Raw genomic sequence first — 22326 nt, forward strand, 5'->3', positions numbered from 1 at the left:
GACAGGAACAGGACAACCTGCATAGGAATAGGATGGCAGGGCCCAGCAGCTGCCGGGGCTGGATCTGGGATGAGCGCGCTAGCATTTAATAACAATACACAAGCATATATAGTAAAACAGTTGCATTACAGTACATATGATAGGCGGAGCAGTGGGTGGAGCAAAGGGTGTGACGCGTAGCAGTCGCGAAAGATAAGGGTAAAAGTGGGTGTAACAGGGCGTATACATAGACATGTGATGCAAACGTAACAGAATATGTCATGAATGGGGCGGAAACATGGAGGGGGCTACCTAAGGAGCCGGGACCTCTAACCTGGTGGTGCGCGCAAACTGGCAATGACGTATTACTAGGAGAAACTGGGGGCTATGAACTCTGTGCTAGGAGCAGAGACTGAAGTCTGGAGAGTCAGGGCGACATGTACCTAAGCAGTATCTAGTATCTGATGTTTAGAGAACATGTTGATATAAACTAGAAGTCAGGAGGGGAAAGGCTAACAGACTCTAAGACTGGACCATGCATTATTCTACATGTAGTGCGTGATGAAGAATATTAAATGACCATTAAATACAGTATTTCTCTTACATGGAGCCGGAAAGGCTAGACAATGACGGAAACTATTGATGCAGTTCAGTAGCTTAGGAATGCAGAGAAGGAGGACTGAACTGATAACTGGAATCATAACATATTCTTGGCAGACTCAGAGGCAGAGCCAGGGTGAACCGGGCACTGCGAGGCAGGAAGTAAGTGAAGGGTCGAGGATACAGGTGGGGGCTGTATCGCTCCTCAGCGAGGCTTCAGGAGACAGGAGCTGAATCTGAGTCCGGGCCCTTTTGAGGCCTAGAAACGGGGACTTTATAATGGAATAACGTGCACACTGAGAGACGTGGCAACGTAGCTTTACATAGGCCTGATATTCGTAGTATTCACGAGGACTGGAAACTGACATACTAGAGGTGGACACAACTATAATTGCGTCTTGAATCGAACATAGGGAATACATATGCATATTAATCATGCACACATAACATATGATGGATGACACGTAGGGACACAGAACATGGCAGAATTTACTTTTCCACAATATCATAAATCCATTTAAAGCTGATCCATTGTAAATTCATGGAATGAAATTAACACATAGTGAAATGGAAAAACCCCAATGCATTTCGTGCTAGGTTAGCACTTCTTCAGGGGGATTTAGTTCTAAAAAGAAAAGAAGAAAAAGACTTTGTCGATCGCTGAAATACACAGGAACTTTGGAAACACGCAAATGTGCGCCCAGTGAAAGATAGAAATGAAAGGGCCACGTCCCGTTACGTGATCAACACACCATGTGAACCAAAAAAAAAATTAATAAATAAATGAATAAATCTTAGTGTAAGCATCGAAAGTGGCAAGTGAAAAGTGTAGACCACAGAACCGAAGTAAACTTCGTGCTTTCCTGGTTTCTTTTTCACCATTTTTCTGCACAGTATTAGTTTGCTCGTTCCAGTCTTAATCATTTTGTGTAATGTTCGGTTCTGTGGTCTACACTTTTCACTTGCCACTTTCGATGCTTACACTAAGATTTATTCATTTATTTATAATTTTTTTTTTTTGGTTCACATGGTGTGTTGATCACGTAACGGGACGTGGCCCTTTCATTTCTATCTTTCACTGGGCGCACATTTGCGTGTTTCCAAAGTTCCTGTGTATTTCAGCGATCGACAAAGTCTTTTTCTTCTTTTCTTTTTAGAACTAAATCCCCCTGAAGAAGTGCTAACCTAGCACGAAATGCATTGGGGTTTTTCCATTTCACTATGTGTTAATTTCATTCCATGAATTTACAATGGATCAGCTTTAAATGGATTTATGATATATGAAAACAAGTCTTTTGTGACCATGAATATCTCTTCGGATGTATAAAAAGGAATAAAGTACTTCCTAAAAAGCTATCAGCTTCCTAAGATTAACTTTATATTACGCACGTCACTGTGCCTTAAGAGTGCTCAGGACAGTTTCTTACTCTCTGGTAAATTTAGAACTGATCATAAGTAAATACGTAATTGCCAAGGGGGGCTCTCTGTACATGGCCTTTATGGACCTCTCCTCAGCTTTTGACCTGGTTAACAGGGCTAAGCTGTGGGGGGTCCTTTTGTCCATGGGCATTCATGCTCCCCTGGTAGGGTATCTGGCCGAGCTACATAGAGACCTCAAGACCTCGGTCAGAGTGACTAGGGAAGGAAGATGTACCTGTCACTTTGACTCAGAGAGGGGGGTTAGGCAAGGATGTATCCTTGCCCCCCTCCTCTTTACTCTCTATATAAATGGCCTTGAGGCAGCTCTGACAGAGTCCCACATTGACATTCCACGTGCAGGAGAGACAAAGATACCTGTCCTCTTGTACGCGGATGATGCTGTCCTCTTAGCACGCTCTGGAGTGGCATTAAATAAACTCCTTTTATCTTTTGGGGAATTCATGTCCTCGCTGGACATGAAAACTAATGTAGGAAAATCCCACGTAATGATAGCAGGAGGCGCAGGCAGGAAAAGAAAGATCAAAAATTTTTCTGTGCTGGGAAAGAGGTTAGGAGAGTTCCATTCTTCCCTTACCTAGGCGTGACCTTTGACGAAAAGGGCAAGTGGGGCCCCCAGCTTTTAGCCAAAAGCAACGCTGTAGCAAGAGCGGCTGCTGGGTTGCTTGGTTTTGCTAAAAAACTTGGAGCCCGCCCCATGGAAAGCATTATAAAGGTCTATAAAGCCAAATGTTTGTCGGTTGCTCAATACGGCTCTGTCATTTGGGGGTACACTAATCATGAATATGACAAAATTCAGAAAGTAGAAAATAAATTTTTGAGAACTCTGCTTTCCATCCCCCAATCGACTTCTACATATATAATACACACAGAGCTTGGACTGGGCTATATTACCGACATTTTAAAGCTAGCCCCAGTTATTGGATGGTTGAAAGTGTGGCTCAACCAGGAGCTTACTTTAAACCATAACATCCTTAAAGATTGTTTAGCCCTGGATAGAGCACACAGTATTCCATGGCTAAAATACGTTCAGACGCAGTTAACTTTAGTTGGTCGACCTGAACTTTTTTCTTCCCCACATACGATAAATCAGGAAGACATAAAGATAGTCAAAAACCTTCTGACTGACTGTTATGTCTCGGAGAGGGAAGCCACAGAGTTAAACAAATCTACGGTTAGGAAACATTGTATGGTAACATCTGTCCCAGGTATGGAACCGTACCTCTTTTTGGTAAATAAACCATACCATCGTTTCCTTCTAACAAGATTTCATCTTGATCTGATTCCCTTCATTCTGGGTAATTTTAAACAGTGGATTAGACCTGCAAATGCTGAACCATGTGACTGCGATTACTTTTCTATCCAAGACACGACTCATTTTATCCTGTTCTGTGGTCATTATAAAGAGAGTAGGAAAAAATACTTGCTGCCTATACTGTGCAATATGGGTTTTACACAGGTAAAACCAGCTATGTTGTTCCTGCAACTTCTACCGAATTTAAAAGTGGCATTTCATGTTGCTAGTTTCTTGGTTGCTGGTGCACGTATAAACAAGCATCGTTTTAGAATTAGGCACCTTGTCCCTGATTAATGTGTACCTCCTACATTTTATTGATTTTACTCTTTTTAAATATTAATGTATATTTTATCTTGTATAACGTGTTTTTAGGGTTTTTTTAAACAAAATCTTGATCTATATATTATGTGTCTTGATGAAATGTTCTCATGTATTGCTCGCTCTTTTATGATTTTTAATAATCGAATAAAGATATTTGACTGACTGTATAATTTACTATTCTAACTCCAGGAATTGTGTTGCAGTAGGGTAAGTGATGGATAGTGTAGGGGTATAATTTACTATTCTAACTCCAGGAAGGTGCAGCAGTAGGGAAAGTGATGGATAGTGTAGGGGTTTAATTTACTATTCTAACTCCAGAAAGGTGCAGCAGTAGGGAAAGTGATGGATAGTGTAGGGGTTCTATTTACTATTCTAAGTCCAGGAAGGTGCAGCACAAAGGAAAGTGTAGGATAGTGTAGGGATATAATATACTATTCTAACTCCAGGAAGGTGCAGCAGTAGGGAAAGTGATGGATAGTGTAGGGGTTCAATTTACTATTCTAATTCCAGGAAGGTGCAGCAGTAGGGAAAGTGATGGATAGTTTAGGGATATAATTTACTATTCTAACTCCAGGAAGGTGCAGCAGTAGGGAAAGTGATGGATAGTGTAGGGGTTCTATTTACTAGTCTAAGTCCAGGAAGGTGCAGCACAAAGGAAAGTGTAGGATAGTGTAGTGGTATAATTTCCGATTCTAACTCCAGGAAGGTGCAGCAGTAGGGAAAGTGATGGATAGTGTAGTGGTTCAATTTACTATTCTAACTCCAGGAAGGTGCAGCAGTAGGGAAAGTGATGGATAGTGTAGGGATATAATTTACTATTTTAACTCCAGGAAGGTGCAGCAGTAGGGAAAGTGATGGATAGTGTGGCAGTTCTATTTACTATTCTTAGTCCAGGAAGGTGCAGCACAAAGGAAAGTGTAGGATAGTGTAGGGGTATAATTTACTATTCTAACAGGAAGGTGCAGCAGTAGGGAAAGTGATTGATAGTGTAGGGTTTCAATTTACTATTCTAACTCCAGGAAGGTGCAGCAGTAGGGAAAGTGATGGATAGTGTAGGGATATAATTTACTATTCTAACTCGAGGAAGGTACAGCAATAAGGAAATTGATGGATAGTGTAGGGGTATAATTTACTATTCTAACTCCAGGAAGGTGCAGCAGTAGGATATGAGATGCATAGTGTAGGGATTGTAAGTGATGTTTTTAAACTTTAAAATCTTTTACAAATAGATGACATTACAAAATCTTTTTCTCTTTCTTTTCAGATAATGTCTACTGAAAAAACTGCCTCCTACATTAAGTCCAACAAAGGGAATCGTTTATTGAAACATGCAGGATATATATATATATATATTGTAAAGAGAGAATAAGTGAACCACAAAGACATTGGAGGTGTGTGCAATATTACTCAAGCCATTGCAGAGGCAGAGCGGTTACTCTTGGTGAGACAATCATTAAGACAACAGACTACAACCACTCTGCCTCTGCAATGGATATTGAGGTTCGTGAAACTATCAACGAAATGAAGGAAATTGCATGCACCTCCAATGACACTCTGGTTCTATTTTGAGAGGATGCACAGCATGTCCCCAGTCATGTAGCTAGCAGTATGCCTATAATTCCCAATCTGAGATGGATTATTCAAAGACAAAAGCAGGCAAGTAACACACATACAACCACTCCTCATACCTTTTCTGATATTCACATTCCTCCTGAACTCACTGTATCTTTTTCCAATGAACCTTTCCTCCTGCATGACAACCCTCAAAAACGTATTCTTATCTTTAGTACACCCTGCAACCTTGTCAAATTAGAGAATAGTGAAATTTGGATGATGGATGGGATGCTTAAAAGTACGCCCCATCCATTCACTCAAATTTACACTATTCATGCTAATATTAATAACAATGTTATTCCTTTAGTCTACAGTTTGCTACCTGACAAACAATCTGCAACCTACACTGAACTTTTGTCAGTGATTAAAAGCAAAACATCAAACAAAAGTCCTAGGAAAATAATTGTTGATTACGATTTTGCAATGATTAATGTGATTACCAAAACGTACACGGATACCCAAATTCAGGGATGTTTTTTCCATTTTTCTCAGGCTTTTTGGCGTAAATTACAAAAAACATCCCTGGTTGCAGATTATTCATCGGATAGGAAACTACAATTTGAACTTAAAAAACTAACAGCTCTTTGCTTTGTTCCTCCTGAAAGTGTAGACGAGTACTACACTGCAATTACAGAATCTGATTTTTTTAATGAAAACGAAGAGAAATTGGCACCCTTACTAAATTATTTTGAAGACACATGGATTGGGCATCTAAGCAGGTCGGGTCGCAGGAGGAAGCCACGTTTCCATGTGGAGTGGTGGAACTGCTACACGTGCTGCTTAGAAGGAGAAGCAAAGACAAACAATGCCATAGAGGGATGGCATAACTCCTTCAACAATACAATTGGTAAACCACGCCCCAACTTTTATCATTTTTTGGAAACTTTGAAGAAGGAGCAAAGTTTTCAAGAAATGAGAATTTCCCAAACATTAACAGGTAGTCTAAACCCACGCATCTCTAAAAAATCAAAGGAAATGTCTGAGAGACTATTGGGTATTTTACAACAGTTTTCGTTGTGCGTGGCTTTAGACTCCCTTGCTAATGTTGCCAACATACTGCATTTTTAACTATTAAAACAACTTTACTTTCCTGCTTTGCCCTAAATTCACCTTACTTCTAATTACAAGACTAAAGGGCCAATTACTTTGTCGGGCAGATTGCCTCTGCCAGGCTGGCGGTAGCCACCGCTGGCCTGGCGGAGGCAATCCGCCCGACATCCACACTCGTTTCCCCCGCCCTATTAGTATGGCAGAGGGGACCTCGGCGGACAAAAAGACCGTCCGCCGCTTTTCCGCCACGGTCGCCTTGCGGCCAGGGCAGAAAACGAATAATATGGTGGCGGTGTCCATCAGACACCGCCAGCCATATTATGATGGGCATTTTTCAATGCCTTTCCGTGGCGGCATGCATGCGGAGAATCCCTGCGGGGCCCGTTGCGGGCCCCCAAGGATTCCGGGGAGGGGTGGGGGGTACACATGGGGGGTACCTATGGTTCCCCCAGCAGTTCCATGCACAGCATGCTTTCCTGCCATTGTGGCGGGCGCTGCTGAGTGCACCGCACGCCACAATGGTAGGGATGCGCCCGCCACTGTGGCGGGCGCATCCTAATGCTGGTGATGGGACCCACACCCTTACGGTGGCCGGCCCCTATTACCACGAGGATGGCGGGCAGGCAAAGTCCGCCCGCCATCCTAATGACCCCCTTAGTTCCAAAAATACATCCCAAATGTGTAATATCTAAACAGTAGAAGATCAAATACCAATTTTCCTTCAAACGATCCACAACCCAAGTCTTCTTTTTTCTTCTTTTTGCAAAAGCGAACTCCAAACAAAAAATCGATTTGTCAATTTCAATTTATAAACTTTATTCGATTGTTTAAAAAAAACATCATAAAAGTATACAATTAAAACATTGCACATTCAAGAATCCATTCAAATACAACACGGGGGGGTACATATCTTATTGTAGAGCAAGAAAATTTTTTGACATAAAATGTAGGAATTACTGTGCATTAATTTAAGGAAAAACCATACTTAGTCTTGCTGTGATAGATTTCAAAATAAAAGTAGCAGTAAAGAAACATAGATCTGGGCTCGCAAGTGAGAATAATAACCTCATTGCATTTCCTGTAGTATACGTAGAGTATTTCAAAAACTTAGGTTTAAGGTAGCAAATACGCTGGGCTTTGTACAGAGGACAGAGTAGGAGAAAGTGCGGTGTGCTTTGTTTAGTTAAACCATCACACGGACAAGGGGTAACCGAGTGACATTTCATTGTGGGGAAGGCAACCAAGTTATGTGCTATGCCTAGTCTCAGTCTTGAAAGTACAAATTGATGGGACTGTCTATGGATAGCATTAAGGTACATGGGTATACCAGGTCTGTCTTCTTTCAAAGAATAATAGAAGACATGGGTAGAATACTCTTTAGTTGTACTTTTCCGCAGATCAGATTTGACCCGCAAATATTCATTTTTGACTTCCTGTTTGGTCAAGGAATTCATACAGACAGGGTCATTACACACATCCATATCAAACAGATCCTTAACAGTTGAAATCACATATTTTAGCCAAGGAATATTGGAAACTTTTTCCAGAAGTAAACAGTCCTTAATAATGTCTTTGGTAAAGGCAGTTTCCGTCTTGGTAAAAATGGATTTCCAGACCAACAGTGGCCTTAATCCGGTTAGGTCAGATAAGTAGTCCAGATCTAGTTCCATGTGTGTTAAAACAGTGGAAGCCGAAGATGGAAGGCAGAGCAACCGTTTGAGGAACATGTTTTCCATAATTTGCAGAACCCTTACATTGTGATGTCCCCACACCCCAGAACCGTACAATGCTACCGATGTACATCTGTGCTTGTAAATATTCAACATATCTACGATACGGTGGCTTCCCACTTTAGAAGCAAAGCGGAAGACGCCTAGGGATGCTTTCCCCATTCTAGCTTTAACATTTGTCTGCTCTGGAGCCCAGGAACCACTGTTATTAAAAGTAACGCCCAGATAACAGAAATTGGCAACAGTCTCAATATGGTTTTCCTTAAAACAAAAAGGTTTAAAATGTTTTAACTTTTTGCCACACTCCATGACAAAGGTTTTGGAATAATTGATTTTAAGTTTCTTCCTCTGAATAAAATCATAAAACCCATTCATCAATTTTTGAAGGCCTATAGGGGTCCTGGAAAGTAAAACAGTGTCATCGGCATAAAGTAATACCGGTATGGGAAGACCTCCTACTTGGGGGGCATCGGCTTGGATTTGCTTTAAATCTTGCTCAACTGAATTAAGAAAGAGCGAGAAAAGCAACGGGGCCAAAACACATCCCTGTCGGATGCCAGATCTTACCTTGATCTTTCGTGTACACTCCCCCGCTGAACCATAACGAATTTGGGCCGATAAGTTGGAATAAAGTCTGGCTAAAAAGAGTATAATGTCAGGGGGTCCCCCATGCCCAACAAAGTTGACCATAACAAAGCGTGGTCAACCAAATCGAAGGCGCTAGAAAGATCCGCAAAACACAGGTATAGGGATCCCGGTTTGGCCTTGGTGTATTTACCAATTAGAAGGTTCAGATTAATACATTGTTCAATAGTACCAAGGCCCTTTCTAAAGCCATATTGGGATGGGGCGAGGATATGGTTATCTGTGGCCCAGTCTTCCAATCGTGTTAACAAGACCCTACTCAAGATTTTTAATGAGGAATCCAGAAGGAAAATAGGGCGGTAGTTCTTGGCCTCTCCTCTATCCCCCTTCTTGTAGATAGGAATTATAATGGATTCACCCCAGCTTGGGGGAGTCTTGTTAACCACAGCGGCATTAAATGCTATGGTTAATAATGGGCTCCAAAGGGCCAAATCATGTTTGTAAAGATCAATTGGCACCCCATCTGGGCCAGGTGCCTTTCCCCCTTTACTATTCTTTATTGCCATATCCACCTCATGGATCGTGATTCTCAGGGTTTCAACTGGGGTGATAAGATTGTTACAGAAATTATCATTAGACTCTCCAGTTGGGTCAAAAATCCCTGTGAAGTGTAAAACCCAGCTATCTTCGCTTACTTGGGCGGTAAGGACTGGGAATTCTTCCTTTTGGAGGAATGGACTGTTGATGGTGCTCCAGAACAACTTGCTGTCCCGGAGGGCTGCAGCTTTATTCAGATCTTCCCAGGCTAGTTCTCTTAGCTCTTGTTTCCTGAGTTTCAATTCGGTTTTATAATTGGTCCTCAAGAATTTAACTGCTTCCCTGTCTCTAGGATTGATTGAAAGGGCAAGCTTAAGTGCTTTTAACGCCTTAGTGCACGCCTGATTGAACCAACCCAGTGTTTCCCGTTTAATTGGGGCCTTCTTGGTAGTAAGGGTTTGCTTGATTATGGTACCCAATTTCTCGAAATTATTTACGGTATAATCAGGTGGAACATCGGTTTCTAGACAACAAAGTATCACTTTTAAACCGGCTTTCACAACACTACGGTGTAAGTTCTCGGATTTTTCCCCGCACCACTTAATGCGTATCCCATTTGGTCTACATGGGATAATGTCATCAACAACCCTGCCGGAGAATACCTTCCTAGTAATCTCACAGAAGATGGACATAGTTAGTGCATTGTGGTCACTCAGTCCAAGGTCCAGGATGTGCGGGACCGTACAATGCGGAACTATCCGGGTGGAGATGAGCAAAAAATCAATAATAGAAGTAGTATTCCTCCCCGTAAAAGTAGGGGCCAAATTACCCTCATTGTCAGGGGCATGTTGGTGGATGGACACATCATACTTTAGCATCAGGTTGTTAAGGGAAATACCGTAGGGGGAGTGTAGAAAATGTAATGAATACTCCCCATTATCCCCATCATATCCACATGCAGGTGTATAAGAGAGAGGGCAAGTTCTGATGTTAAAGTCTCCCCCCCAAATAATATCATAGGAAATAGCCGATTTACAGAGAATTGAGTCTAAAACAGTTTCAAGTTCTTCCACGACAGTAGTACTGGAAGGGTCAAAGATGTTATTATAGTAGTTGATCAATAGAATATTTCTACCCCTGCTGACCATTATTTCCAGTATCTGCGAATGGGACCCCACTAAATGGCTTTTCCTTACATGTATAGGGAGGTGTACAGATAGTAAAATCAGTAATCCGCCTTTAGCCCTCCCCATAACAGACTCTACAGCATTACAGTTGTAAGAAACAAAACCATCATAGTGAATATCTTCCACTGACCATGTTTCTTGCAGACACAAAATGTCAAAATCCCTAATGTGCTCCCTCCAGCCCAGGGCTGTAGCTTTTTGCCGCCACCCTGCAATATTCCAACTCGCCATTGAATATCCTTTTAGCCTAGGGGCCTGTACCATATGAGTGGGGATAGCTGTGATGGAAAAAGTTTCATGGCCCACATCGGTGGGAGCCTGTACCAAATCAGTGGGGATAGCTGTGATGGAAGAAGTTACATGGCCCACATCGGTGGGAGCCTGTACCATATCAGTGGGGGTAGCTGTGGTGGAGGAAGTTACATAGCCCACATCAGTAGGACCCATGACATAAGGTACTGGAAGAGCTGCCTTCAGGACAACAGGTGGAATAGATGGCGAGTTGGCAAATAGATGGCGATTTGTCTCCAAAGTTTTAACCAAGAAATCCATGAACCTTCTTCTATCTTCTTATCACGATTCCAAAAAGGCAAAAACATCCATTCCAAAAATCCATCCTTGAAAATAACTTTTCCAAGTACCTTTTCCAAAATTTAATTTCCCAGAAAAACAACGTCTTCCAAATCCAAAATCCGGGTACTCGATCTTCTTCTTCTTTTTCTTTACACATGGATTTTTAACTTAATCAATGCTTACACATTTGCAAACTTTAAAAATATGCTTATTAAAACATTACTATATCATAAAACAATTTCAATACTCTAAACAAGCGACCTGAACGGCATACACTAGCTACATAATTGGTGATATGCTGTAAAACTATAAAGTATGTTAATATTAACAAATGCAACCACTGCTTATTCTCTCTTTACAATATATTTAGTCCTAAACATGTTTATTTACATTTAATAAAGTTATAAATGTTTCCTAACTGAGCGCAGATCTGCTTCCTGCTGCTTTGTCCAACGACGCCCTCCAAAATGGCCGCGACCTTCACGTTTACGCTTCTACGTCATCTGGAGTAACAAACAACAAAAAAGGACAAATTAATAATGTTAAACATTATTGAACATTTATTTAATGCAAAATAATTTTTCTACATGTGATGTACACATTTATCTATATTTCAAAAAATGTAATAAAATTTAATAAATTATTCTTTATTTCAAAATAAATTTTTTTAATAAATATAAATTATAACCATTATGCATTCCGTCTCTTACTATATTTTAACATTTGGATGCTAAGCTACCTGCTGTACTTCAATGTAATTTCCATTGAAATGAATGGGCACTCCATGATGAGTTACCCTTGTCATTAGCATCCAAGTGGTTAAAAGGTTATTACTACATGTTATATGTTTTTACTGCTATCTTAATTATTGTAATAATGTTCTTACCTCTAATCGTGTTCCTATTACTTCTGCTCTGATCCGCATCCAGTTAGAAATGTACGTGTAAAGATGATCCGCGGCAAACATACACGTTGCTATGGAAATAAAAGAAGGACAATTCAACCCATTGACCTCAATGGAAAAGCGTGGGAATTTTTTTATAAAAACATACTTTATTGTTTTTCTAAATTACTATCATTGTTTCACTGATTTTTTATTTAAACTATACTGTAAATAAATGTTGAATGAAATTTAAATACCTTTTAAAACTACTTTTATCGGTTACATTTATTTTAAATTGATATTTTTTTTAAAGAAATATTTTTATAAATACTATTAATAAAATAAAGGAGTATTAATTCAAGAGTATATTACAATACTTGCATATAATTAATTATTAAATGTACAAATTATAAAATTTACACATAAAATTAGTAAATTATTTACTAATTAATACTAGAGTATTTATTAAAATATGTGTATATTAAAACTAGAGTATTTAACAAATATAAATTAATTAATACAATATGAATTGTTTCCTTTAATTTTTAAGTATTTAAATAATAATTAAGTATTACTTTTCATTACTTTTATTTAAATATGTAATAAAATTACAAATAATAATATTTTAATTTAATTTTTTTACAAATTAATATTTTTATAAATACTATCAATAATAAAAAGGAATATTAATTCAAGAGTATTATTTCACAATACTTGCATATTATTAATTATTAAATTTACAAATAATATTTACACATAATATTAGTAAATTATTTACTAATTAATACTAGAGTATTTATTAAAATACGTGTATATTAATACTAAAGTATTTCACCAATAAAAATAAGTTATTACAATATTATTTATTTCCTTTCATTTTTAAATATTTAAATACTAATTAAGTATTACTTTTCATTACTTGTTTTGTAATAATTAAATAAATTACAAATAATACTATTTACATTTCATTTTTTTAAATTAGTAACTTATTAATAAATACATTTGAAATTGTATTAATATACATAACTTATTCTCCTTTTTTTAATTCTTTATAATTAAATAATAAATAAATCAATTAATAAAAATCAAACATTATACTTACTCTTAATTAATACCAATACTTACGTTGTAATAGCACCTGCGTTGTAATAGCATGCGTTGTAATAGCATGCGTGGTAAAGGCACCTGCGTTTGTAATAGTTGCGTTGTAATAGTTGCGTTGTAATGGATGTTTCCCACGCAGCAGTGCATTATTAAACGCGCCAAAATCAGAGGTGGCCACAGCTGCATATATGTTATGTCTAGAACATGCGCTGATCAGTCCGAACAACAACCACTGTGTTGAAATAACCTTGAAGGCCTCGGCACTCACTGTTCAGACAAAGCTTACCAAGCAAGACTGCTAGTATAGAAAAACATACTATTCTTGTGTGAAGCAAAACACTCTGCTAGACGCTAAACATTTATAATAATGTGTGCCGTGTGCAAAGACAGCAGAAAGGGAAAATATTGTTTAAACTTCTAATAAGCTCATGCCAACTTAACGCAGTGTAAATGCAGGGCTCAAACCCATGACACCCTCTCTTGATCCGAGCACGGATAAGACAAAGGGCAGATTTGGAAAGCAGAGTTCAAGAACGACAGTCAGAACCAATTCCAAATTGCCACAGGAAAAAAACGTGAACAAAAATCCATAATTTGAATGTACTTCAAATCAAGCAATTCTAGCCATGGACATAGTGAAGTCAATAGGTCTGGGTAGAAAAAAAAAGAAGATGAGAAAAAATATTTATAAAAATATATCCGATGTCCAACTTGCGACCTCGGTCAAGGAAGAGAGAGAAGCGATGACACATCTCAATCTAACAATCTATATGCAAAATATGTAGCAACAGCCTCCAATAGGAAGTCACTGTTGTCATCTGTAAACATGTCAGCCATCCAATTCATCAAAGGGAAAGAACATACATGGTCTTCAATTACTGGAGCCTCTAGGACCATCATAGGGCAACTCGGTGTTTCTTCAATGAAGCTGCGTGCCAAGAAATCTTGCGCCGCTGCGAAAACATTCCAACGTCCCAGGACTCCATGCATCGCTGCAAAGGCCATAATCCCTCCGCCAGAACAAAGCAATTCATGAGCAACTAAGGGGCTCATAAAATTATCAGAATCCGCATTGGGAGACACCGTATTGAAGAGACACAGATCCAGGGCCCAGTCGAAATCGCAACTCATGCAATGAAAGAATGGCTGGACGCATGTAAAGAAGGAAAATCGAAACAATAATCCATAAGCTGCACTCAATGTAGAAAGAGGCAGCGCTCCATAATACTCAAGCATTCGGTTGCAGAGCAGCAACAGCCGCGACAGATCTCCTCGCAACACAGGACGTGCATCCATTTTGAAATAAACAAAACAGCAGAAGTACACCTGCAACCAGAGCCAGAATTAAGGGAAAACCACCAAACAGGCTGGAAAAAATGTAATGAACAAATGCCGGGAAAACACCATATATAGTTTGAAAAGATGTCACAAGGCCACTGCTAACAACTTTAAAAAAGTAAGCCAGCCCTGTGGAGGAGGATGCATTAAAGATAGTGTGAATTAACTCACCGAAATGCAAGGGCAAATCCGTATTTAATAAAGCATGCACTTTTGTGCAGGTGTTTGCCACGTGAAGGACAAATGTTTCACGAACAGATGTGAAGGCAACTTCTTTCTGGGACAATGGAGCTCTTATCCGACTCTTCTTGTTGAACTCTGCTTTCAATGTCGGTGTTGATAATAAAATAAATCACCATAATTTGCAGAATCTAAATACAAATCTTCAGCATCAAAGGCAGCATAATATTTCAAATCAGAAAACAAAGATTCTACGGCCTGAACATCCCAATCATCAGAACGTATATTTTGTTTAATCACACACCCCCATAGAAACCCGTAGGACATTTGGGACATTTATAACATCTGTGGGCCCGTGGATTTGAAATCTAATAGCATCCCACACAATCCCATCTAAGACAGGCCAATCAGTTATGTTAACAAAAGCCAGGTCCCTTTTCAGTCTGTGTGATGAGGAATGGGGAGCCAAAGTTCCATTAGTATGTCAAATGCATGTTCTTTCTTCAACATGGGGGTCGATTCCGATCCGGTAAAATAATCCTGCGTACGAATCGTATCCGGAGCCGTTTCCGTACGACTCGTACAGACGCCGTACGACCGGACGATTCCGATCCCGATCGGCCGACCCGTACGCGATTCGTACGGTACACGTCGATTCGTACAAAAAAGCGCACGATGACCTACACACCGTATGGCGCGTACCCCCCATGATCGCAGGGGTACGCGGCGTACCCCTCTGGTCATGCGGGGTACGTGCCGTACACCCAGCGTACATGGGGTACGTGCCGTACACCCACTGTACATGGGGTACGGTGCGTACCCCATGTACGCTGGGTGTACGGCACGTACCCCGCATGACCAGAGGGGTATGCCGCGTACCCCTGTGATCATGGGGGGTACTTGCCGTACCCGGGGGGGGCATTCCGTACCTGTTTCGGCGCGAACTCTGCGTTTACGACTGTTTTCGGCTGCCGTAGGAAAAGGGTCGTACGGCGCGTACCCTACACGAATCGTACTTGACGGGTCGTAAAAACGTGCCGCGATGTCGCGTACAGCGGGTTCCGAGTGAGATTCGTATGGAGATTTGAGTCGTACGGAGTCCTGTACGACTCGTACGGAGTTCGGCACCTAGTACGGATCGTACTTCATCGTACGTACGGGACGTCTACGGATACGATTCGTACGGGGAAAAACCTCTCCGTACGACCATTCGGAGCGCATTTTACCGGATCGGAATCGACACCCTAGTGTCCGTTGACAAGGCGGAAAAAATACACCACAAATCCAATTGACATGAACAGGTAATTTGAAAAAAGCACCAACCAAATGTAGGTCCAAGGAGGAATCAAAACATGTTTTTTAAACCATGTTGCAAAAACAGACATTTTTGAAGGGGTCTTCGATGTGTGAGAGTCAGTGTCAAATGCAAATCTGGATTCAGTAGCCAAACAAGTTTGCAAATCGAGCATCGATAAGTCAGTGGGGTAAGTATATTCAGTCTCATCAAGGTGAGCATCAGGTGGTGAACTCAATAAAGGACTAGAAATGGCAGGAATCTCGAGGGCAACATCAGGCCTGGGGTTAGGAGTCGGGGCCAAAATAGAATTTCTCAAAATCGTTGGACATGAGACTGCCGGAGTCATACTAAGAAGAATCGGCCACTCTGTGTAGTTTGACATTGTCAATGGAGATGTACTTTTGTTCTGTACGACCTGGAAGTGGTGGTAAAATTACTGCTCTTGTGCCCTTCACGCCTAGCACTGGAACTGGAGCTCGATATGAGGGACCAAATTCTTTCTTGTTTTCGATCTTCTCAAAACAGTTCTCCAACTTGGGGTAGCCAGCCAACTACCGGAATCTGCAACGCAGCATCAGATGTGGAGGGCAAGTGTTCCTTTGCAAGACTGTTTCTCTTCTTTTGTAGATCCTGTAAAACATTACAATGTTCATCTACGTCAAAGGAGGCAGCAACCGCCGCCTGGCCCAGACTGCCAAGGTCCGGGACGAACATCTTGATGACAAAGAGCATTTTGTATGGGATCCGCCCGCCGAGAGACCTTCTAGGGAGATTATTAAGCGCACACTGCACACTATTGATGTCACATTCTACCCTAGATTGAATAGGCACATGAGGAATAACTGAGGCATGAGTGTGGGGACTACACTTCCAAGAATGCTGAGGGAAGATAGCCTCTTATCCTTTGCTCTTCTCTCTACTTAAACTCCTCCTTTCCTTCTATCAGGTGCTGGTCACCTGATATCGTGAGGCCCGTGTATTGGAATCTTTGTCTCTGCTGTGGATGATCGCTGTTTCCCTTGCTCACTAGCGAGCCATTTTTAGTAGCTGCATTCGGATGCTTAGTGAGCGCATTGCCGCGCTGGATTCGTAGAGTTTGGTTTTCCTGAAGGCGCAAGGAGGTGCTTTCAGTTCGAGATGTTAATTCCTTTCCTCCTATGCTGAGCCGCTCAGACATGCAGAATTTCATATGCATTTGTTTTTCCTGAAAGCGCGAGGAGATGCTTTCACAGTTCGGGACATTCATGTTTATTTAAGTAGCGCGCTAACTACAGGAAATTTGAATAGCTGATTGAAAAGGTGTTTTCTGAGTTTCCTTCTTTAGCGCATGGAAGCGCTGTCTGCAATTCTTATTTTCTCTCGCATGGTAGGCATTCTGATGAACAAAGGTCAACTTGGAGGGCACAGCACCGGGAATACGTCAGAACCATTTTTATCTGATTTACAGAGCTGTTGAGAGGCTTGGTTTATCTTTGGGCAATACAGACCAGGACTACATAAACCAGAATTCCGTCTGTTTTTTTTCAGATAAGTCATAGTAGATTGTTAACCCCCAGTAACAAACTGTTGCATTTCATATGAGAGTGACATTCACTGAATTAAGTGATACCAGTCTTGCTTGTTTTCTTTCTGTTGCTTTATTTTTACCTTTTGAGCTTTTTTATTTGGAATAATTGCGGCAGTTTAAAACGTAAGTGTATATCCTCACATAGTCATATTGATCTACATCATAGAAAGTGTGTATTGTATGTTTGACGTATTCTCTCTCCCCTGCAGGATTCACGGGCTATAGAGGAGTAAGATCCACACAGCTCCCAGCCAGTTCTGGATTGGTTATTTCAAGCTGCTGCAACTTTATTGTTTTTTTGTCTTCTTTTTTCCCCTTCCCCTGTTGTGCTACTGTCTGTTTGAGTTTACTAATACTCGCACGTCGTTCCATATAGGGGGAAGAGGAGAATTAGCCTTGGTCATCGCTCCTGCTGTAGCCGGCTGATGAGGTTAGTGGTAACCTATGTTCACTTCATAACAATTGAGGTGGGCCAGCTAGTTCCTGCAAGTGCCTATAATCCTAGCTGTCAAAGACTGCTTTAAATCTTGGTTCATTCGTTCCACAACACTATTACCCTGAGGTCTGTATGGAGACGAAAACTTGACTTGGACCCCCTACGAAGTCATGGCATTCTTATACGCGTTAGATGTGAAAGCAGGACCCTGATCCGAATGGAAGGTGCCACAGGCAAAAATCCCTACAAAGATACGCAAGTCTCTTATGACAGTTCGCGAATCACCGCTGCGGTGTGGCCACACCCATACAAAGCGTGTGCATGAATCAAATGTAACTAAGATGTACCTATGCGCAGTGTCAGAGGAAAAAGGACCGCAGTGTTCTACATAAACACAACCATGTGGTTTATTAGAAATGTACAACTGTGTCTGGGGCGGACGCACAGCAGTTGAAGGCTTAATCAGCTGGCAAATGTCACATTGAAGGACATAATCACGTGTCTCTTTGTACAGTCCCCGCCACGAGAAACATTGTTGCAAATGAGATACAGTAGCTGAAACGCCCGCATGCGCAGACGTGACACCTTCGTGGGCAGCAGTAATCAGTGTGGACCTGCGTTGCGTTGGAAATCAATCTTTCACCAATGTCTGGTATTTTCACATAAGGAACTTTATCAGGACTTAAGTGATATGAATACTTTGAAGGGAACCCCTTAGGATATTTACTTCCCTTCTCAGTCGCGACGACAGCCGCCCAGATGTCATCTTCAATCTTACTTTTGGAACGCGTAACTGCTGCAACCAAATATGTCGATACTGCTGATTTTGCGGCCTCATCGGCAAAACTATTGCCAACAGCGTGAACTCCCACAGGCTGATGACTGAGAGTATCAATTACATACGCGAGTGGCAACTGCTCTTTAAGCTCAGCCACTTCAATCCAGATCATTTTATGTTTTATCGTGCTACCCTTGTAATCACAAAGGAATATTAAAGATCATCTGAGAAAGTACACCCCAGGCAGAGCCTTGCGCTCCTCTAATGCCTGTAAGTTATCCCAATTGATGTTCAACCTTAAATCGAAGAGCGGTAGAGCTCTGTCGGTCCTTCTTCCTCAAATCTGGAACGAGCTACCTGCAACCTTGCAAGGGGAACCAGTGTTACTGCCCTTCAGAAAGGCGTTAACGACCCACCTGTTTAAAAAGAGAACATCCTTAATCTAATCGCCAACTGGGTCGCGGGCGGACAACCGGTGGCTATTTGTTGTGTTCCTTTCTTTAAAAGCGCTTAGAGACAAGTGGTGATTTGCGCTATATAAAACTACAGTAACATAACATAACATAACAATCATTCTGAATCCAAAAGAACAGGTTTTCATTGTAAGACTGGACACAGTAGTAAGAATCACTCACAATAAGAGTTGTCACACCAGGATCAGCGTACTTCAATGCAAGCATCAGAGGTTGGAGCTCTGCCAATTGTGCGGTACAGTCCCCTAAAGTCTGGGTATACACAACTTTGGACTTGAATTCATCATTCACCATGGTACCTACCACAATGGCGCGAGCTGAGACGTATGCATGCTTAGACCCATGAGCAACTTGCGCTGAACCATCAGTGTAAATGATGCAATGGAAACCCTCCAAAGGTCGCATAGTCAATGACGCAGGATGAACAAACTCATACTGCAAATACTCTTGTGACTGAAGGAGGCATCAAAAATAAATGTGACATCCGGAGACGTCAATGATGCAGCCCATTGTATCCACCGGGGGTGCAAAGCTTTAGAATTTGGTACACTGGTTATCGTCACTGCCTATAGTGCAGGACACGGGGTTACAACCAACATGCGTTTTCTCTACGACAGTGCATGTTCCTTAAGAATGACCATTTGCACTGCTGCCAAAACGTTTTCCACAGTGGAAAACCGCATTTCAACCGAAGTGTACAAGTGTGACTTGTAAGCGTTAAAAGTAAGGTAAGTAAAACCCACCGCCCCAGGGATGATTCTTATCACCAGGTTGGTGTGGTTATCACGAGTCAGTAAGAATTTAGATTCTAGAAGATCTGCCTGCAAAGATTGCAAAATGGCTGAATGTTCAGGCATGAGGTCTAGATGATCTAAGGACCCGCCCGGTCACAGTGTGAAGGACCAAATGATAGGACTGATCACTTGATTCTCTGATGGTTATTCACTAACAATATGTGTACTGGATCTAGTCTGACCAGTTCTTGATTAAGTCCTTGACATTATCACTCTTTGGTGACTTACACATTTGTTTCTCCTTCTCTTTATATATTACTATATGTAGACTGCAGCACCACCTGTCATAAAGACAGATTTGACAGTTTAGCCAGCTAGTTACCTGGCTCATAGACCTCCTAGGTTCTTGCTTGTTATTTACGTGAATGTTCAGGCAGCCAGCATGATTTGGTAAAAGTAGGTTGTATCAAAGCATAAAAAGGCTTGATACACTGGGCATATTCGGGAATGTAAGTACGCTCGAAATTAAAAAAAAACAGCAAGGACTGTGATTTTTTCAATGTTGTAGGAGCGCGCAGCTGTGCGCATTTCTCCAAGAAGTGAGGAGCCAATCCTCGACCTTCATTGTTGAGCTCGTAGCCCAGGAACAACACTGTGTACTCTGCAATGTGAGACTTTGCAAAGTTGAATTTGTTACCAAAGTCCGCAAAGTTACAAATTATGCTGTGAAGGCGACACAGATGCGCCCAAATTTCGTCGTCTGTAAGGTAAATGTCATCCACATACAAACACGCATCTGGGTCAACTCTCTCCAAGAGAGATACAATGCGGGCAGCAAACACACCCAAACTATTCTTGTAGCCCATGGCCAGGCATTTAAATTGGCGTTGTTTGCCGCCACTGGAAAAACTGGTCCATTGGGAACCTAGACCATCCAAATTGTGGGCAAAAAAAAACGCTGGATATTTCAAGTAAGGTTTTAAACCGTTTTCGCACAAGACCATCCACCAAAGCAGAGCCATGGGTATTCTGTACTGCACAGGTACGGCAATGCGCGTTCAAATGCAGGTAATCCAATACCACACGGTACGAACCATCAGGCTTGGTCACAGTAAAAAGTGGATTATTCATCGGTGACACACAAATTTCAATCACTGCTTGATATTTTAATTGTTCAAGGATTTCCGCAACAGAAGCCTTACCTTCACGCCAGATGGGATATTGAGGTTGAAGCTGTGGCATAGACCGTAAGGGAATCTCGTGGTGTGGGGAAAATGTATCCCAACCACAGTGTGTACGGTACAGAGCTGGCGCAAGAGCTTTAGCCCAATCTTCTGCAAAATTCAGCGCATGCTACTTGGAGACCGTATGTGCGAAACTAGGGAGGATTACCTCCTCCCCTCTCGGAGCTGCGAGAACAAAAGGAAGGGGGCCAGTCAGCCTCCGCTAACAAAATGTCATAGGTAGTTGTTAGATTTTCCTAAAATACCCCATTTAAGGTACGTTGTATGTCACTTTCAATTAAAAGGACAATTTCATAAAGCCTATCAGGGGAGCTACTCTGGTATCAGCCGTCTCTACAACAACATATCTGTCAGTCGCTGTCACCTTCAGTAGTGGACGCAGGGCCTCTCGCACTATGGTAATCTCCGCCGCGCTGTCCAACAACGTCAGCGCCCATGTCTGATTCAGAAGCTGCGTTCTCACTATCGGTGGCATATCTTGCTGTTAAAGCCGCAACTTTCTTTTTCTGAAATTGGGGTCTTTTCTGTGAAGAATCATCCTGCTTGACTTTTCCATCTTTCGGGCGGGGCTAGTCGCGGCTCTGTGGGCCACCCCTACCTCTTCCGCCGCTTCCACCACCAGACGATGATGCCGATGTGTCCTGTAAAGAACGAGGAGAGCGTTGATCAGGAACCTGAAATCTATCAGGCGACTTAGTTGTAGTGCGATCGCGCAAATCATAAACGCACTCAGTAGACGCAGTCACGGGTGATGGGGGGCGGGACTCCTGTTTCTGTTGTTTTTTCCCCTGCTTTTTATTTTTGTTCCAATTTTTCTTTGGAGCTGTGGGTTGAATGTCTGTTTCAGACTTCGTACCCTGGGTTTGCTTTTTATCTTTAGCAGTAAAGGGCTTGACACCTAAACTATTTCGGCCAATGGTTTAATACGCCACCGTAATAATTCTCGGTAACTGTCGGGGTTTTTTGGCATCGGGGACATCGTGTAAGGCATTTGCCACTTGAAAGTTCACCACATCTCCCTTAACATTAGAAAGGACGAGATCGGCAACTACGTCAAATGTGCCAACACGTCTCATTCCTAATTCAACCGCAGCCTCAAGTCTGTGTTCGTCCTGAAAACGCTTAATAATCGTCGGAAGGACAGCCATTGACGGAGTGCCGAAGCACCTCGTGTACACTGCCGCAAAAATTCTCCCCCATGACTCGCAGTCACCGGCTTCTGGTACCAAGTCCTTGGGTAAACTAATTGTAAACATCTTGTGTTTTTCTACGGGAGTCGAATTAGGAAATGCTGCTTCCAGCTGGTCAAACTTCTCGGCAAGGCAAAAAGGCATATCATCCTTATCCTGGGGACGCTTGCCCATCACCGCATTGACCATCAC

This window comes from Lissotriton helveticus, chromosome 7 (assembly GCF_964261635.1).
Source record: "Lissotriton helveticus chromosome 7, aLisHel1.1, whole genome shotgun sequence".
NCBI classification, from domain to species: domain Eukaryota; kingdom Metazoa; phylum Chordata; class Amphibia; order Caudata; family Salamandridae; genus Lissotriton; species Lissotriton helveticus.